This window comes from Drosophila eugracilis, unplaced genomic scaffold (assembly GCF_018153835.1).
Source record: "Drosophila eugracilis isolate 14026-0451.02 unplaced genomic scaffold, ASM1815383v1 contig_2153, whole genome shotgun sequence".
NCBI classification, from domain to species: Eukaryota; Metazoa; Arthropoda; class Insecta; order Diptera; family Drosophilidae; genus Drosophila; species Drosophila eugracilis.
In genome coordinates, this window is record NW_024573037.1 from 482850 (window position 1) to 493577 (window position 10728).

The following is a 10728-nucleotide window of genomic DNA, read 5'->3' on the forward strand; positions in this document are numbered from 1 at the left end:
CTGACGACTTGTAAAAAGGCCTTTCGACTTTAAAAATGTTTTAAGAATTCCATTTTAAGTTCAATTTGAATTTGAAAATTAATAGAATCTTACTTTCTATACTTGATTACATAAGTTCGAAAGTTCCCACTTCAAAGGACAATACTTCACATCTACAAGGTTTCGTGGTAGATGACATGAAGTTGATGTATCTCTGAATCTTAATGAATTAGAGTGTTAGGAAAAGAAATCAAGGGAGCTGACTTGAACTGCGTTAAGTTAAGTTAAGCCGAGGGGAAATAGAAATGCAAATGGAAATGCACAGCATCGATCTGGCAGGCAGGTGAGCCCGAGGATTGCGACTGATTTTTTTTGCGTTTTCAGTCTGAACATTTCCAGTTGGGACACCGTATGAGGTCTCCACGAAGGAGAATGGAATGGTCATTGGCTGAGATCTTCCTGCTGTTTTCGGTTCACAGGCCTCTCTGTTCCTGTTCTTATTATATTGCTACGTTCTTGGTGGCGGTGGCGTCTTCACTTTCAAGTCTTCAACCAGCTTTGGCTTTGGCGGGTGGCGGCGATATAGAGGATTCTCTCTCATTCTGGAAAACATGGTCGGTGATACTTTTACGAGCGAATATTACCCAACATGACGATTACAGACACCCATTGCCATATGTCCAAAATGGGCCATTTGTTGCCATCTTATTTTCGCATCCTATCGCCGGTCACTGCAGGGCTTTTCGTTTTGATACTGCCGCACTAGTGCCTGGTTGCCACGATCTCCAGTCCCGATAAAAAGTTCTCTTTCACTCCCTCTATGTCTCGGACTTGAAGATCTCATACGAGTATATGCATCCATCCTCGACCAGCAGCTGGCTCCCTAGGATACCTTTTCAGCTGCCATTCGTTTGGTTAGGAGCCAATCACTCCGCGCCCGGATATTTCCGCCATGGCCATCTCTCAGGCCATCTTTGTATGCAAATCTATAAACAGTTCACCGAATCTAAGAGTCGTACATTAAAGGCGAGAAACCATAGGCTGACGTTATCGAATACACTTATAAAAACTGATGAAGGAAAAACAATAAAATCGTTTCTTAAATTAGAAATAATATGTTTGAGTCTAAGTTTATCATATCGTATATATATTTAAAACCTATCGATAAAATGACTTATCGATTCAGACTAGAGAATCATTTTTCTTGTAGAAAGTTAACTTTCAATTTCTAGTAAAACTTTTAAAAGTGTATCTAACAGTAAGTCATCATAAATCTTAAGAAATCTACTTAAGATGCAAAAATGGCCAAGGAAGGTGATATTAAAATTTACGATTGATATGCTAAGAGGATTAAAGCTCATCAATCGTAAATTCGATTCTCATATATCTTTGGCCATTTTGAAAGAATGTCTCAGTGTCTTCTACAGTAAACTCCCTTTTCCCCAACTCAACAACAAACAACAATATTCAGTTACACCTGCTGCCAAATATTGTTATTCTTAATCAAATCGGTTTGGTTACACATATATCGACCAGTTATAATATCGATATCAGATGAAGAAGTTTAAACTAAAACAAAAAAAAAAAAAAAAAGACGAAAAGGACACAAGACACAGGACACAGGAGAAGATGAATGCTGAAAAGACGACGAGAAATAACATAAACACAAGAGACAGACCAGACAGAAACAAGGAGAACATGCCCCCTAAAGTATGAAATTCGCATAATTTTCGAGACCGATCTCAGTGGCATGACAGAGCCAGATAATCATTTAATGCCCTCCGAGCGGAACGCCCCTGGATGAAAACTGGTACGAGAGCTAATAACGTTGCGCCGCGTTCCAGCTACGATGAGTGTGTGTCCAGATCCAGCTTCGGATCGAAACTGCAAGCTGGGAATTGGGCATGGTATTCGGGGATTCGGGATTGGGAATTGTGCGAATTGGGATTGGGATTGGGCGGGGGGACTGGAGCCACTCGACTTGACGCTACCCTTGACTTTTTTCGACTCGTTATCTTTTGCCGTCTGCCGCCCATTTGTATTTACCTTATTCGCTGGCAGTTTTTTTCCAGCTTTTTCGGATTGACAGCTCTCGAGTGACTCTCGCAAGTGTTGTTTTTGGGTTTGGGCTCGGGCGACACAATATGCACCTTCTTCCCCACCTGCAGCATTATAAAAAACACCACCATATACCATATATATATTTATATATATATACGGTATACCATAGAGCATACTCTAGCGGCTCCTTTGCGGCCTTTCGGCTTTGGATTGGAGGCGGCGACGAACTATTTCTCCCGTTAACATGTTCACTTCTCAAGTGTTTCCTTTTGTGAATCGCTGACTTGACTGACTGACTGGCTGACTGACTGTCTGCCAGTATGAGGCCTGGCTCGCTCGCCCGGCCGGCAAAACTACTGACACCGCCATGACGGCTGCCTTTCAAAAAAAAAAACTTAAACGCGCACAGGCCAATGCCAGGTCCCCAATTGCAGTCCCACTTCCAGACCCTGTCCTGGTATTTTTTCCTGTCTGAACACCTCGGGCCCAGTGTTGAAAAGAGTTAGAAGTGAGAAATAAGCTAAAAATCATTGTATTGTTAGCATTAATGTGGTGATAACTTTAACTAGAAAGGATCTTTGAAGAGTTAGATTATAAGTATATGCATTATATAAATGAAATAGTAGGAAATGTTAAAAAAAAAAAATAATGCAATAGTATTTCCGAACAAAAAAATACTGAAAAACCTAATATGCACTTGGAATTATTTTTGTCTGTTACAAACAGATGGGCCCTTAACTTTATAATATTAAATGTATCAAATTGAAATCATATAAAGCACAAATTCAAAAAGAAATCCTTAGTGTATATTTTCCAGTTCTTCACCGAAAGCTCATTAAAATATCCGAAAATCTGGCATTAAATCCGCCAATTTTACAACCCTGATGATTAGAAGTCACATTGCCTAAGTTGGAAAAGAGCAAAGGATTATTATGATTTATGCGAGATTGTCAGGCCGCTGACAAAGTCAAGTCGTTTGTTGTCGAGCGTCTTCAGTTTGATTTGGTACGCTGTGGATCAACTGCTAATGGGTTCCCCCTGATCACTGGCAAAACACCAACGGTTACATATAAAGGCAGTGTGACAGCAGGGACGGTACACCGAAAGGGTTAATGCCGAATTTCAAAAGGCCTTAATGAAAAGTTCAGCTGATTTGACGTCCCACTCGAGAAATCGTTCGCTTGGCGCATTCAAGTCAAAGTCACCATTGCCATGTCCGTCGATCTGACTGAGACTATATATACTATACGCCATATAAACGTCATATATATATACGGCAAAAGTGGAGGAGAAACGACAAAAAGTCAACCTGGTCGAACGCGAAGTCGAATCCGTGGCACGACAACACGACATCGTTTTGTACGTCACTCAAAACGTTCGTGGGCTGTCAGGGAGACAGTTCAAAAAATGAAATATGTATATACTCTCGTACACATTATAACAAATTCTAAAAGGAAAGACACAAGCATGCACTCGGCGAGGAAAGTCTGCTAGTCAGACAGCCCAGTCGAAGTCATTGATTGAGCATTGACGTTCACGGTGGAAACAACAGCCATATCACAAAAGCTCACTAGCTAAATGGTGTCACAAAAATTTCTAGTCATTTTCCAGTTTCGATTTTATAGTCAATTTTATTGCATAAAGTCGACTACCCCTCGATTTTTTTTTTCTGTTGACAATATTTTTATGACCTACAATTCACATAGGCTCAGAAGACCAGAGATGTGATTTATAGGATAACGAAATTCTATGGTCATCTTTTACGATCAAAAGTTATATGGAAGTTTTTTTTTGGTATTTTTTATAAATTTTAGAAAAGATAAATCAAAGCCAAATTAAGAAGTTAGATTGATTAAACTATTTTCAAATGAAGTTTTAAAATGGATAAGGTCGTAACTTGTTTAAACGATTTAAGTTTAAGTATATTTTGGCATTCATTATCGATAATTAATTTATCAAATAAAAAAAAAAATTCCACACATTTCTTTCTGTGTAAATATATATATACATATATATGGTGTAGATCTGACCCGGCCGAATCGTAAACCAAGTTCGATGCCTACACCCCATATACTCAGTGGAATTCGAAAAGGGGGTCCCGGCTCTCAAGAGCCGGCGATGGTGACGTTGCCGTTCCTTGCGCTGAAATGCTGAAATGATGACACGATGACACGGACAGCGAAACGAACACGGACATGGATTCAGAGACAGACACGGACACGGAGGATAGGAACTTGTGTCCAGACGGAGACGGAGACGCAGACGTAATCGAAGTTGGAGTCAAAATCCAAGTGTCATTGTCGTCGTCGTCGTACATTTTGATTTTATTATTGATTCAATTACAATGTCAACGGGGCAGCAATAGTCGTGCTGGGCGGAAGGATCAAGACCGGCACTCTGGTCAAGGGTATAAGCAGCCAAGAAGGGGAAATAAAAGTACCGGATACATGAAAAATTCAGACGAAATACCAGTTCATTAATCAATCAATACTTCAGTAGTCCAACTAACTATGTGGCATTTCCTCTTTTTTTTACGAACTTTAAATTTGCAATTCGTAAAGTTCACTTTTCAGTTTTACTGTATTTTTTTCCAATAATGAGAGATTGAAATCCTTTATCCTCTAACAAATATGCATTTCAAAACTGAATCTATTTTAAGTTGAATGATGCCATATTTTCGTGCTGTTATCAGACCCGTTCGCTATATATTTGATGGCTGTTGATTTGCCTGGTTGACATGCGCTGCTGTCACATATATAATACGTGTACGAAGCTGATAATTCCGCTAATAAGTTACCCCAATGTTTGCACAGTTAAAACTGTTAACTGTCCAAGACATAAACCCACACGATAAGTAAACAAATAAATGTCTGCAAGCTGGAAGTCGATACAATGAATACTCTAAAACTGTAAGCGAAGTGATGCCAAATCTATATAATTATTACAGAAAAATGTGTTTAAAAATCTAATCTGTCTGTAGAGATTCAATATGATTTTTATGAAACAATGTTTTCGCTTTTTACCTATTTTTAAGGGTATATTTATATTTTGCCTATCCATAGACATGGGTTTCTCTTTACAAACACACAATGGCCATAACTGACGATAACACCTAAATGGTACTGCTAATAAGCCGTTTAAATTTGACTTCTTCTTTTCCCTTTGTATGTGTTGTTGCTGCCGGTGTGCTAATGACAATAAAATGATTAGCTTGTTTAATTGGTTTTCATTTTTCGCTTTTGTGTCATACGTTGACTTGCTTAATGTCAAACACTCTACATTAGAGATCACATTTTCGTCCTATTTCTTTTTTTAGATAGATTTGTTCATATTTTGGAAATTAAAGAATTAAACACGTTTTTCGAATTCAAAGCTTATTGGAATATTAATACATTATAGTCATTTTGCATTGTTCCACCCGATTTACTTTATACATCCATAGCTTAGCTTAGAGTTTTGACACTGGAAATATAAATAAGAATCTATTAAAAGTCTACATAAGAAAAGAATATGATTGAATCATATATATTTATCATTTAAGTATCAATTTCAGTCAAAAAGTGACTACATTAGTCGACTTCTACGACTTTTGTGTGCTAAAGCACTTGGCACATTTTTCGTACCTTTTTAGAAAAGACTCGGATTAAATTTTATGGTCGTTTATTATATTTTGTCATTTGATTTAAATTAACACAATTTTCAAAAGGGGTGGGGGGTTTTTTTTTTTTTTTTTTTTTTTTTTGAAAATACAAATAAAGTTGACTTCGGGCATTGCGGCAATCCCGAATCGATGTTCGGTAGCTAAAAGATTTGGTTTTTGGCATCGATGTGTGAAATGTGTCGAATTGTTGATGTGTGCCCAAGAATTTGACATTTTGACGGACGTGTTGGCATAAATCATCAAAACTTGTTGTTAGATCGTGATCGCCCAGACAGACTATAGCTAACCACTTGCTTTTCTTCTCCTCTATCTTTTTCAGATCTGCCGTGGATACTCTCTCTCTATATATATATACTCTACCAAGCCGAAGACTTATAAATATATTCTACAACGCACTTCAGGAAGTCGGTCCACGGCCTAAACAAATACGTAAGTTGTATCATAGATATATGTGAGTTTTCCTCGACTTCCTCATACCGGTCACTTTTAGGCCATTATTTCGACAATGTCTTGGCAGACTAATTTGTATATCCCTATCGCACCGACAAGATGACTCCAGATTTGCTTTAGATACGGCCACCAAGCACAATAGAGTCACAAAGCTATTAAAAACTGATATAAATCTCATTAAATGCGATGCTTGTAGCAGATGAACAAAGCCGCCGCCTCGATTTCAGCCTCGGTTTTTATCATCAGTTTTTTTTTTCTTTTTTAGCCTCGGTTTTTTTTTTCTTTTTTGTGGCCAACCAAAGTTTTGAGCCCCAATCTCCTTGCCTTTCCTTAACTTCAATCAATCGTTGATTTTGCTCCCGGCAACAAACAAGAATGGCTTTTGTGGTTTACTTGAGATCAGTTCGGCGTACTTTCGGTAGAGTCGCTCTTTTGGCCGAAAATGCCACGGCCAAGCCTATGAGATGGCTTGAATAGCCTGTGCCAAAGCTGGCTGGTCCGCATTTCAAGTCGCAGTTTGGACATCATCTTGGTGACGCCCCAAAAATCGATAAGTAAATAAAACAAAACAAACAGAAAAAAAATACCAGGCAGATCGCTAGTGTCCCATCGATGATCTTTTTAAAAGATAAGAGTGTTGAATAAATAATACTCCATTGCTAAAAAATACATACATATATGTACATATTTGGGAAGAATTGAATTGTAATGATAAACAAAAAACCATTTAAAATTGAATATTTTGGAAAAAAAAAAACAAAACAGCCCGGCTTTAAAAAAAACTAATCGAATACAAATATCAATCTCAAGAAAACAAAAATACAAAAATACTAAAATACCAATTTGTGATCACTTTAAATAAGTTCCTTGTCTGTCAACCCAAACATATCTGAAGCTCCTAAACATGAACTGAAAACCAGTGATTCTTCCACTTAAACGCTCCCATTTCATAAAGAAAAAAATATTTATAAGAGCAGATGCTACACAGAAAACCCATAGATCCAGTAGCCCCAACATCACACTTTCCATCCGATCATGTTGATGCGGCATCGTGTTTGCGCTTGAGGGCTAACCGACCTATCCACTTAAAACACAGTCTAAGCCCCGGATTACGAGCATTCTGGCCAGACTGAATCAGGCCGAGGATACGGGGAGCCCGAACCGGGGAGCATTCAAAGAGCGGACCCCTGCTATGCAGACCGACCCAAACATCACGTCTGATCGACTGCGACAGTCGGCCAAAGTCCCAAGTAGCGCCAGAGCATACACAGAAATAAAAATTGTAGTTAAATTAAAAACTATATTTACATTTAAACTTTAAACGATCATCTGACTGACTCTAGCTGCTGAGAATTTTAATCTCTATCCAGTAATAATTTATATAGCAAAATATAAATTTTCCCCTATATTAGTCAAGTTTATTTAATTAAAATGGAACGTTTTAACACACAAATGTTTTTTATGTGTAGTAGAAAAATTGACCACTACCCATATTATTAGCTAACCAATATTCTGCTCCTCCAAAGAGTTCTCCTTGCTAACTATTTTTGATCAATTTTGCCTACAAAAATATAAGCCAAAATATATTAGTGTTGGACTTCGATAGTTTTAGAATATTATTTCATACTTCTAACTCCCATATTATTTTTAGGAAAACATTAATACATGAAGTTTATACCAAAAAAAAATCTTTTCTCTGCATGGATGCTGCATTTTGTCGCCCAAACGCAGTCAGTCCGATTCCCAATTGCCGACCCTTGGATTCCCTGATTTAGGTCCGAGCCCATGTTCGTGTTCGTGTCCTGCCATTGAACACTGCTCAATGTTGGCGCTCTCTCTGTGCATCTTCTTTTTTCTTTTTACCGACTGGGCACAACCCAGCGGCTTTCGTCAACGATCCCACAAGGGATTTGCATATTAACAAAAAAAAATAAATAAAAAAAAAAGGAACACCGAACAGAGTAGTAGTACGTTTCTGTTGGAATCACTTTGTTAAGCCCTGTTCGGCAGCAAGTCGGGGCGATTCAGAGGCGTTCATAATCAGAACTGAAGTGGTGCCATGGGTTCTGGGGACGACGACTACTACTAAAACTACTACTACTGGTGGAGACCTGGAAAAAACGAATCCGAGGGGTTTTAACATCGGCTTTGACAGAGAGGCAACTTGCCAAACATATCTCATGTGCGGCAAGCCGTGTTGACACTTTTAATGTGTTTCATAAATAAATTTTTACAAAATAGTAGGAAGACGGGGTCTCTTTTGTGGGACTTTTTTTTTTATTTTTTTTTTGAATCTGTGAGAACGAACGATTCCGAGGGAATCGGATCGGCTTTCTCGCGTTTAATGGTTGACATCTTAAAGAATTTCTGTTGTTCGACTTTAACACGCATTTATGACCCCGCCGCTGCTTTATGACTTTGGAAATGCGTTAAGAAAATATGTATATGCCTTATGACGGGTGCTGGTTGTTGCCGCTGCCGATTCTATGCGATAAAGCCAATAATAATCATGATTGGTGTCTGGAATGCCATTTTTCTTCTCCTTTTGTTCGCTGAAGACATACGAAGTAGTGAAGAGCTCGGCTCGCAGCTTAGCGGCAATTTTGTTATGAGAGACGAAAATGAGTTTCATGTGAAATACAAAATTAAAAGGAGTTCTCAACGTCGTCCGTCGTTCCTTCATAAATGCCGATGAAACTTTGGGATACAAATTGCTTCCAACAGCATCGATTTTGGTTAACGAACATATGACCAGTGGTTTGTAGAGATCTCAAAATTTTAGTGATGCATCCGTCATAAAAGAAGGCTGCCGATCTGGGGGTCATCTTAAGTAGTAAATCTTATTGTACTTTAGTATATTGAATAGAAGAAGGTTACTAAATTAGTACGTGAACGATTTTATCCTTGCCTAAAATTTAGGAAACTACTAAATTAGAAAATCGTAAAAGAAAAAAACCCAATAGAAGACGACTTAATTTTTCAAACTCAGCTTCCGCAGTTGGGAAAAATTAAGATTGAAAAGCTGTCCAACAAGTATGGACCTCGGAACCCTAATTATAGGCAGACAACAAAGCTCCAATAATACTCGCGCACTGCAAACTGTCACTTTTATGCAATCAGTAGTGATCAGAGCAGATGGGTTCAGATACACACAACTCGAGGGAAAACTGGTTTGGTCAGAACTTGAGAACTCTCTCAGATTCGGAACGTGTCAAATCACAAATACACAAGGCTAAAAAAAAACAAGAGGAAACGCTATAGTCGAGTGCCGCGACTATAAGATACCCGTTACTGTTTTACACAATTTTAAAATATAAATTTTGCTAGTGGAAATTCACAAGGCGCCACCTATTGTCAGAGGAAGTATGTTGAGTATGCTTATAGTGACGTCACTGCCCATGTGGAGCCTTATAACCTTAATTTCTTCATAAATAGCGAAATAATGTTCCGATTTAAAAAATCTTTTGTAAGTCGATAGATATTAACAAAAATAAGTTACACAAGGTCAAACGAAGGCATTCATAATAATATTATAGACTCCACAGTTTTCCGCGGTTTGTGGGCGTTAGAGTGGGCGTGGCCGGATGCAACTTCGTGGCAAGTTGCAGAGGCATCTCCTAAATACGTGTTCTTAAGCAAAATTGTGTAGCTTTTATAGTTTTCGAGATTTTTGCATTTTTGGTTTTTCGGGTTTTGTGGGCGTTCGAGTGGGCGTGGCGTGATTGGAAAAAAACAATTCGCATTGGGAGCATTATAGAAACATACATGCTTAATCCGAACTTTCTATCTCTTATAGTTACCGAGATATCAGCTTTTCTAGAAAATCCGAAAACCGTCTTTTGAGCCTTGTGGGCGTATGGGTGGGTGTGGCCGGATAGTAGTACCACTATAAGATGCGCTGCCATCTAAAGATTATACTTTTTGAATTTCAACTTTCTAACTGCAATAGTTCCTGAGATTTCAGCAATTTTAGTTTTTTGCGATTTGTGGGCGTTAGAGTGGGCGTGGCAGGATGCTGTAATAAACTTGCGCTGTCCCGGGACCTCAAGAATCTTCATGCTTAATCTCAGCTTTGTATCTGCTATAGTTCCTGAGATCTCAGCGTTCATACGGACGGACGGACGGACGGACGGACGGACGGACGGACGGACGGACGGACGGACGGACGGACGGACGGACGGACAGACGGACATGGCTCAATCGACTTCGCTATTGATCCTGATCAAGAATATATATACTTTTTAGGGTCGCAAAAGCTTCCTTCTATCTGTTACATACTTTTCAACGAATCTAGTATACCCTTTTACTCTACGAGTAACGGGTATAAAAATAACTAAGAAAAAAAAACATTAAATATCAGCCAAAAGCAATTAAAAGCTGCCGTTGACGAGACTGTCGCGTAGCGTCGTGCATCTCCGGTTCTACGACAACGACAGTTCCTTATTCAGATCTGAGCCGAACAGAATCGTAATAAATGTCGTTACAACAGCAGCCCCAACAACAGGTGGCAATTAAAAAACAATTTGTATACCATTTAAATTACTTGCCAAGATGACATATATCATGCAAAGTTCCCC

The 10728-nt window shown here is 38.7% G+C and overlaps 1 protein-coding gene and 1 long non-coding RNA gene across 2 annotated transcripts in view; one reads left to right on the top strand and one right to left on the bottom strand.

The window, feature by feature from the left end:
• The window catches only part of LOC108103616, a 28999-nt gene that overhangs the window by 12494 nt on the left and 5777 nt on the right, over positions 1-10728 (top strand). The window contains exon 2 of the mRNA XM_017209157.2: positions 6021-6130. The gene's annotated coding sequence lies outside the window, so the exon portion shown is untranslated. The remainder of the gene's footprint in view (positions 1-6020; positions 6131-10728) is intronic.
• Positions 1-10728, bottom strand: part of LOC108103622 — a 40570-nt gene that overhangs the window by 11901 nt on the left and 17941 nt on the right. The window lies entirely within an intron of this gene.